This window comes from Mus caroli, chromosome 11 (genome assembly GCF_900094665.2).
Source record: "Mus caroli chromosome 11, CAROLI_EIJ_v1.1, whole genome shotgun sequence".
NCBI lineage: Eukaryota > Metazoa > Chordata > Mammalia > Rodentia > Muridae > Mus > Mus caroli.
Window position 1 is genome coordinate 51,030,867 of NC_034580.1, and position 9,211 is coordinate 51,040,077.

Consider the following 9,211-nt stretch of genomic DNA (forward strand, 5'->3'; position numbering starts at 1 on the left):
GAGAGCGAGAGAGCGAGAGAGAGAGAGAGAGAGAGAGAGAGAGAGAGAGAGAGAGAGAGAGACTGGTTTGGTGTGGGATGTTTGAAAACTCCAAGCCTACACCCAATAACACACTTCCTCCAGCAAGGCCACACCTCTTAATCCCTCCCAAGTAGTGCCACTTCCTGATGACCAGGCATTCAAATACATGAGCCTTTGGGGGCCATGTTTATTCCAGCTACCACATCCCATAAAAGAGTCTCATCAAAGTTGCACAAGTGATCACATTTTGCCTCATAGGTGGCTGCTGTTTGCAGACTCCAGCTTTGGGTCAGACCATCAGGAGCTTTACCCTCTCCTCCTCGCCCCCAGCCTGCTTAGCACTTTCACGTGATAAAAGCTGGTGAGCTACACAGCTTCCTGATTAGTTCAAGGGAAGTATGTGATATCTCCAACAATAGGCTCTTACTATCTAGTGATGGAGGACAACCACGGGAGCAATGGCAATAGCTTGTGTTGTTTGTTTCAGATGCCTCTGAAGCCTCTCTGACCAATCACTTGTGGAGAATGCTTCTATTTAAAGTTTCCAGATGGATGAGATTAGAAGTTGGGGCAGGTGTGTTAACTAAAACTGAGGAGATGTGAGGAAGCCTTATGAAACCCCACTGGTTTGAACAAAGATATCCACACCGGTAAACAATGCTGCCCCCAAGAAGACATAGATTATTAAATGAAAATCTCAGTGCTCAGGACAAGCCACCCTTCTGTGAGATGCGCTTAAATGGGAAATCCTGGCATATTGGCATCAGAAATGTAAGGTTAATTTCACATCTTCATTTGTGGATGACATGGGAAGACATGATTTAAAGGTCCACTTTACTCCTATAGTTAAAATATGTGAGGAAAATGAGGCCAGAGAGAAATAGTCTTGCCTACTCTTTAGGGGTTAATAGGCAGGCATGAAATAGGGGCCAGTGCAAGTTCTGCACCTGGTTCATCAGACATTTGATCTTTCCTTTTTAGAACATGGATCTATGCATTCACACATTTGTGTTTTCCTTGGTGTAGAGCGGATTCTGTTCATTTGACGTTACCTGCTTCTTCCTGATGTATTGGTATGTAGCTCACTTCTGTTAAGCTGAGCAGAGAATTACCTCTAGAGCACACTATTTGTAAGCTGTTTAAGGAATAACCACCAGATGGCGCTCTAGACTAGCGTACAAAATAGTTCCTTTAATTTTGCAGGGGCGGGAGGTGGCGCATGCAGGGTGGTGGTGGTGGTGGTGGTGGTGGGTTTGAGGGGGACGCTATCAAACTGATTCTACTCATCATTCTGTCTTCTAAGATGCCTGAGCCATGTTAAAGTAGGCGGATGACCGTGAGAACAAAATACAAGACAAAGTTTGAGATCGCCTCCTGGGTAAGTGAAGTTACAGACACACAAAATTAGGACATGCCACCTGGTCCCCTTTGCTTGCAAGTGAAATAGAGCGAGTAGTATGCGTCAGGGAGGGAGGCTGACGGCACTGTGGGAGGAAATATTGCAAAAAATACGGATGGATATCTCAGGCTGTAGTTGGGAGTGCGGGATATAGAAGATGCGTGGTGGGTTAGGATGTACACAGAGGGGTGGAGGATCAGAGTAAATGGCGGATCCACCCGAAACATTTGGTGTTTTGGTGAGGAGACCCAGTAACACTCAAGAAGGGCTGGTCTGAGATGGCAGGGCGTGAGGCTGGCTTATGACCCCAGGCATGGCAGTGACAGCCAGAGTCTGTGCCAATCTTTCTGGAAATGAACCATAGTGCGCACACATACTTCCTGTTGGAACACACTCCAGGGCATGTTCGTGAGCCTTGTTGTGTGCGCCTCTGTTCCCTTAACTCATTCAGGGAGGAGATGCTCTAACTCATGGGCTGTAGAAATACTAAGTGTTTGGAAAAGGCTGGCACTCACTAAGGGTTGCATTGTTTGCTGAATATGTGTGCACATTTCTGATGAGAACTGGATCTAGCGAGTCAAGCAGGACATGAAACTTCACATACATGCCATGTGAGCATACACCACACACATACAGCATAGACACTCTCTGTCTCTCCATCTGCCCTGTGTCTTGCACACCACACCCTCCCTGAACACACACATGAGAAAGAGAGAGAGAGAGAGAGAGAGAGAGAGAGAGAGAGAGAGAGAGAGAGAGAGAGAGAGAGAGAGAGAGAGAGAGAGAGAGAGAGAGAGAGAGAGAGAGAGAGAGAGAGAGAGAGAGAGAGAGAGAACAACATCTTGCTGAAATCTTAAATCGTGATGGTGTGGATGATAGCTTTGATCTAGTTATATCAAGATACTTGGAACTATGCTAAGTACTTTCAGGGCAGAACTTCAAGTAGTCTCCCCCTCAGATTTGTAAGACCAATTATGATGGTCTCCATTTTCTAGGTTAAGGAAATGAGACCCCAGGGAAATCCTGAATCTGTTTAAGGTCCTGTAAAGCAGTGTTGGCAAAGCTGAGTACTCCCCGGCTCCTGGCCTCTTACTATTCAGTTCTTAAGAGCATCGATGCATACCATGCTCTCTCTCTCTCTCTCTCTCTCTCTCTCTCTCTCTCTCTCTCTCTCTCCATCTACATTCAATTTACTATTCCACTTATAAATCTAGACAGGGTTTGTTAGCATTTCATGCCTAGGCAAGCCTACACTGTCAACACAACACAGCCAGGTCTGCTGTAGAAAGTCATATTTTATTCCAGCCAATAGGGGCCTTAGTGATGCAGCCACATGATACTTCAGTACAGGGATGGTGTCCTATAGATCCCATGTCACAGCATCATCCAATGACAGGATTGCAAGTGAGCACCCTTGTAAACCCTGTTCCTCATCAAGAAAGCCATGGAGGCACCACGCTCAGCATGGTCGCCCTCCAGCTTTGCAGCTCTCCCTTTTATGAATGAGGAAATGTGTGGTTATAGGCATGGAGAGCCTAGTCTAACGTTGTTTGGTTAAGGGACAAAGGGGATGTATATGCCTGTAATGTTTCTGGCTCAGCTTTGATGGAGGGTTCTGACTAGAAACAGTAGGTATCAGTCCAACATGACATTACTACTCAAAGTGACCCGGTGAGTCTATGGTATGAATTCCACTCACTAGGCCAAATGTGAACCCCATGTTTTCCTATTATAGTTGTCTCTCACACAGCAACGTAAAGGTTTTGCCTATAGTGGGTGGCTATGACAGTATTCTCATGGTTGGGCTTTCCCTGAGCACCGTGGGCCCTCCTTTCTTTATAATTGTCCCATCATTCTGTTACTAGAACTCTAATGACAGCTAAATGGAGAGTCACAGGGGACCTCTCCTGTCCACAGTGTCCATATGCACTGGAATTTGTCTTTCAAGAAATGACTTCATCCGGCAATGACTATTTCATGTCGATTGAAATGCAACATAAACCACTCACCCTCTCCACTCATTCAGTTCTCCACCCTAGTGCCCCTTGTATACATGTCCTGTAGTTACCCTTGCTAAACTCTTCGGGGCCTTTTGTGGCATATGGATGTATGTATATATTTTACTGAAGTGTGTCACGGAGCAGAGAACAAATTTACTGAGCTAGAAGCAGTCTCCTGTCAAGGGACATGTTGACTGCAGAAGACTCTGTGGCTTGGGGCTTTGTTTTAGGCTTTATTCTCACCCCTTTGTGGACTGTTAGAATTCCTTTGTAAGTCCCTCTTCAATAGGTCTGGAAGACCGTGTTTATGTCTTAAAGGGCCAACTGGATTGGTACTGCCTACAGGGCTCTGTGTAACAGTACATGCTTAAGAAAAAAGTTTTATGTTATCATGGGGAACTACAACATTGGATTCAAGCTGTGATTTAGTGGTGACCTTCAGACTTTCAGTAGTAAACTGCCTCCTGAGCACAGAAAGATCTACCATGAGGGGTGGGGCGTTGAGGGCTAATGCCAGCTTGGGAATCTATGCCCTCCACTCACTGTTGAGATCAAACTTTAGCAGCATGCCTCCCTAAACTAGAAGTGCTTGTTCAGGCAACTTCCTAAGGCTCGCCCTTGGGATGGAGACCACAGTTATGGGTTGAAAGTAAGAACAAATGTGTGAACTACAGTGTTATGCTATACAGTTGAAACGTTCCTAAGGGCTCCAACTTTCAGAGGGTGGGGTCTGCTGGAGAGGTGAGGTCACTGGGTTGTGTTCTAAAGGGGTTAGTGGTATCCTGGCCCTTCACCTGCTTGGGTGTTTCTGCTTCCTGGCCTCTTAGATGCAAAGTGGCTTGCTAGACACTCATGTGCTCTGTCTCAGCTCAATCCAAGAAGTGTGGCAGCTACACCACAAAAATCTCTGAGCCCTAATAAATCCTTTATCTTCTGAAGTTGATTTTCTCTGGTATTTTGTCACAGTGTCAGAAAGCTACTACAGAGACATTAGACACTTGCAAGGTCTCTGCTTCCATCTTGCTTCCAGGCTGTGGGAGGGAGGCTGTGGTATTAGTGAGAGAGCTACTGGGAGTGAGCATGGATGGGCTGGGTAGATTACAATAAGAATGAGCAGAGGTTTCTCCCAAATGGGAGATAAAATCAAGTGGGCAGGCTGGGCAAAGTGATGCCAGTGTGGGGTGGGCTGGAGGGGCCTATCTGCTTTCATGTTCTGCTCAGTGGCTTCTCTGTGGCAGTTGAGATTTAAAAGTGATGGATGGGTGGGGAGAAAACAAGCAAACATTAGCCTGAATTTTGAGAGCACCCCTGAGATGTTTAATCCAAGTAATGCAAATCCAGCCTCAAATGATTCCCTAGCTAGATTTCGGAAATTGAAATGGCATTTCCCAAGCATTACACAGTACTCTATCATACAGTCAGAGAGCAAGCAGGTCGACCTGGTCTCAGTATTACAGAAAACCCACTTAGCCCAGTCTCTGACTCTTAAGTGATGCCTTTGCTTATAGACTGCCATATTACATGGAGCGTGGTTGATTTGGTTTCCTGGGTCACTTGTTTCTTTTTTTATTATTATTATTTTATACATGTATTCAATGTATTTTGATCAAATCCTCTTTCACCCCTTCTCCTCCAACTCACCCTTGATCTACTACTCTCTGCCACTTCTACTTCCCAACTGTGTGCCCTCATCTTGCATTAACTCATGAGTCAAGTTAGTGTTGCCCACATGCACACAGGTGTGGAATCATCCACGGGGACACAAGCAATCTGTGAATGGTCACACCCCCAAATAAAGGTGGTCACACTCCCAAATAAAGGTGACCCTCTCTCCCCCAGTAGCTATCAGCTGGGAACAGGTATTCAGCTGGGGAGGCTCCTGGTGATCATCTCACTGTGGGTCACTCTGATCAACTGCAATAATAATTATGGATTATTGGAAAGTAACGTGTACCCTGTTCTATGTGCTGTGGAACACACTAACATAGTAAAACCATGTTATTCTGTACATGTATGTGTGTATACACACGTATACATATATATAACAGTTTTATTTGAGAAGTATTTTACAGTCTTTTTATTTATTTATTTATTTATTTATTTATTTTTATTAAGAATGGCTAGCATTCCTAGCCATCCAGGAATACTGTGCTACAAAGCACTGCAGACAGCACCTGTGTAGCTGACTTCACAAGAGAAGAACTACATTCGTCCAGACTTGTTGAGATGGTCTGCAGGAGTTCTAACAGGTCTGCAAGCTGGTGTGATAACAGAGCAACAATCTGAGAGCGCAGAGTGACAGAGCGCACAGATCCCAGCTGTCACTATCCTGTGTGGTTGGAGGGTGTCTACCTGACTGTGAGGGGAATCAGTCTAGCCCCAAGTAGCTGAAAGTGGAAGTGACCTCTAGCCTTTCTTCCATAATTAACTGTGTGTGTGTGTGTGGTATGTACATATGTGTTCATAAGCCTGATTTGAAACCACATTCGCTGGTCTATTCTAGGTAATATTCAAAGCTGTTTTTTTTAAAACTTCCCTTTACTATGCTGAAACCTATAAAAAAATACACAGCATTATCAGAATTCATGCAAAATTATGTTAACATCTCCAAAGCATGAGATTGGCGTAGAGCTAACAGCTCTGGTCCTTTGCTTGTTCTGGAGACCTTGTCATTTCTGCTCCTCAGAAGACAGAGTGGCCTTCTACGGGCATCTGTACATTGCCTCCTCAAATGGGGATTGTTGTGCACTTATTTCCTGTAATTCTAGAAATTATTTTTTATTCCGGTGACCCAGAGAAATCAGTCGTTCTCCGAAAGAAGGGAATTTCTCCACTTGTTTACTGCAACTGACTCGCAGCCCAGTAATTTGTCTCACAAAGTGGAAGGCGGCACTTTAAATTGGAGTCTCACTTCTGCACCAGGATTGAGCCCTTGGCATGCAGAGCTCACGAAGCTGTGTATGACTATAGAGCTGTTTCTAGCCAGGATGCATCGATCACCTAAAGACGCCTTCTCAAAATAAACTCACATTTTCACTTCTGTTTCCCTTCTTAGCTCCAACACATAGTTTCACTTTGTTTTCTTGTTTCCTGGGTTTCAGTTGACAAACAAACAAAAACCAGTTTAAAAATTCCCCCTTCATTTTAATTTTTCCTGCGTGGGAGCTTATCTTCATGTATGCCTGTACACCACGTGCATGCAGTGTTTGCATAGGCCGGGAGGGGACGTCGGATCCCCTCGAACTGGAGTTATGGATGCCTGATCTGGTGCTGAGAACCAAACTTTGGTCCTCTACAAGAGAAACAAATGCTCTTAGCCAGCTGAGCCAGTTCTCCATCTGTTACACCTCCCCTCTCCCTCTCCCTCTCCCTCCCCTCTCCTCCCCCTCTCCTCCCCCTCTCCACCTCTCCTCCTCTCTTCCCCCTCTCCTCCCCCTCTCCCCCTCTCCCTCTGTATTGATTATTCTGACTCCATGCCCCAGTCACTTTAGGATTCTTTTTTTCTTCTAATCCAAGGTCCCTGCACAGAGAACCCCCAAACCTTAGTCCTACCAGTCAGCTTGATTTTTCTTTCTTTCTTTTTCTTTCCTCTCTAGGAGAGAAACTATTCTATCAGTAAGTATATTTTCACAATTTCAAAATAGCAAAAACTCTTTGTAGTTAAACATTAAGAGAATGCTAATTTCAAGCACAGTGAGAAAATTAATCAATAATTTCCACGATGTATGTAGAACATGATTTTAATATTTTCAATTGTTAACATTCAACAAACAGAGTACTTATTTTAAGATATACTTCGTTTTTATGTCTCCCTTTTCATTTATGATTTTGTTAATTTGGATACTGTCTCTGTGCTCTCTGGTTAGTTTGGCTAAGGGTTTATCTATCTTGTTGATTTTCTCAAAGAGCCAGATCCTGCTTTTGTTGATTTTTTTCTATAGTTCTTTTTGTTTCTATTTGGTTTGATCATTTCCTGCCTTGTACTCCTCTTGGATGTATTTGCTTCTTTTTCTAGAGCTTTCAGTTGTGCTGTCAAGCTGCGAGTGTAAGCTCTCTTCAGTTTCTTTTTGGAGGCACTTAGAGCTATGAGTTTTCCTCCTACCACTGCTTTCATTGTGTCCCATACGTTTTGGTATGATGTGTCTTCATTTTCATTGAATCCTAAAAAGCCTTTCATTTCTTTCTTTATTTCTTACTTGACCAAGTTATCATTGAGTAGAGCACTGTTCAGCTTCCATGTGTATGTGTGCTTTCCACTGTTTTTGTTGGTATTTAAGACAGCCTTAGTCCATGGTGATCTGATAAGGTGCATGGAATTATTTCAGTCTTCTTGTATCTGTTGAGGCCTGTTTTGTGACCAATTATATGGTCAATTTTTGAGAAGGTATCATAAGGCACTGAGAAGAGGGTATATTTTTTTGCTTTAGGATGAAATGTTCTTTAGCTATCTGTTAGATCCATTTGGTTTATAAATTCTGTTAGTTTCCCTGTGTCTCTGTTTAGTTTCTGTTTCCATGATCTGTCCATTGCTGAGAGTAGGGTGCTGAAGTCTCCCACTATTATTTTGTGGGGTGTGATGTGTGCTTTGAGCTTTCATAAAGTTTTTTTTTTTTAATGAATGTGGGTATCCTTGCAATCAGAGCATAGATGTTCAGAATTGAGAGTTCATCTTAGTAGATTTTTTTCCTTTGACCAGTTTGAAGTGTCCTTCCTTATCTTTTTGTTTTTGGTAACTTTTGGTTGAGAGTCGATTTTATTCAATATTAGAATGGCTACTCCAGCTTGTTTCTTGGGACCATTCTCTTGGAAAATTATTTTCCAACCTTTTACTCTGAGGTAGTGTCTGTCTTTGTCACTGAGGTGTTTTCCTGTATGCAGCAAAATTCTGGGTCCTGTTTATGTATCCAGTCTGTTAGTCTATGTATTTTTATTGGGGGAATTGAGTCTATTGATGTTAAGAGGTATTAAGAAAAAGTGTTTGTTACTTACTGTTATTTTTGTTTTTAGAGGTGGAATTATGTTTGTGTGGCTATATTCTTTTGGGTTTGTTGAAAGATTACTTTCTTGTTTTTTCTAGGGTATAGTTTTCCTCCTTGTGTTGGTGATTTCCATCTATTATCCTTTGTAGAGCTGGATTTATGGAAAGATATTGTATAAATTTGGTTTTGTCATGGAATATCTTCTTTTCTCCATTTATGGTAATTGAGAGTTTTGCTGGGTATAGTAGCCTGGGCTGGCATTTGCGTTCTCTTAGGGTCTGTATGACATCTTCCCAAGATCTTCTAGCTTTAATAGTCTCTGCTGAGAAGTCTGGTGTAATTCTGATAGGTTTGCCTTTATATGTTACTTGACCTTTTCCCCTTACTGCTTTTAATATTCTTTGTTTAGTGCATTTGGTGTTTTGATTATTATGTGACAGGAGGAATTTCTTTCTGGTTCTATTTGGAGTTCTGTAGGCTTCTTGTATGTTCATGGACTTCTCTTTCTGTAGGTTAGGGAAGTTTTCTTCTATAATTTTGCTGAAGATATTTACTGGCCCTTTAATTTGGAAATCATCCCTCTCTTCTATACCTATTATTCTTAGGTTTGGTCTTTTCATTGTGTCCTGGATTTCCTAGATGTTTTAGGTTAGGAGCTTTTTGCTTTTTGCATTTTCTTTGACGGTTGTGTCAATGATTTCTATGTTATCTTCTTCACCTGAGATTCTCTCTTCTATCTCTCATATTCTATTTGTGATGCTTGCATCTATGACTCCTGATTTCTTTCCTAGGATTTGTAACTCCAGGGTTGT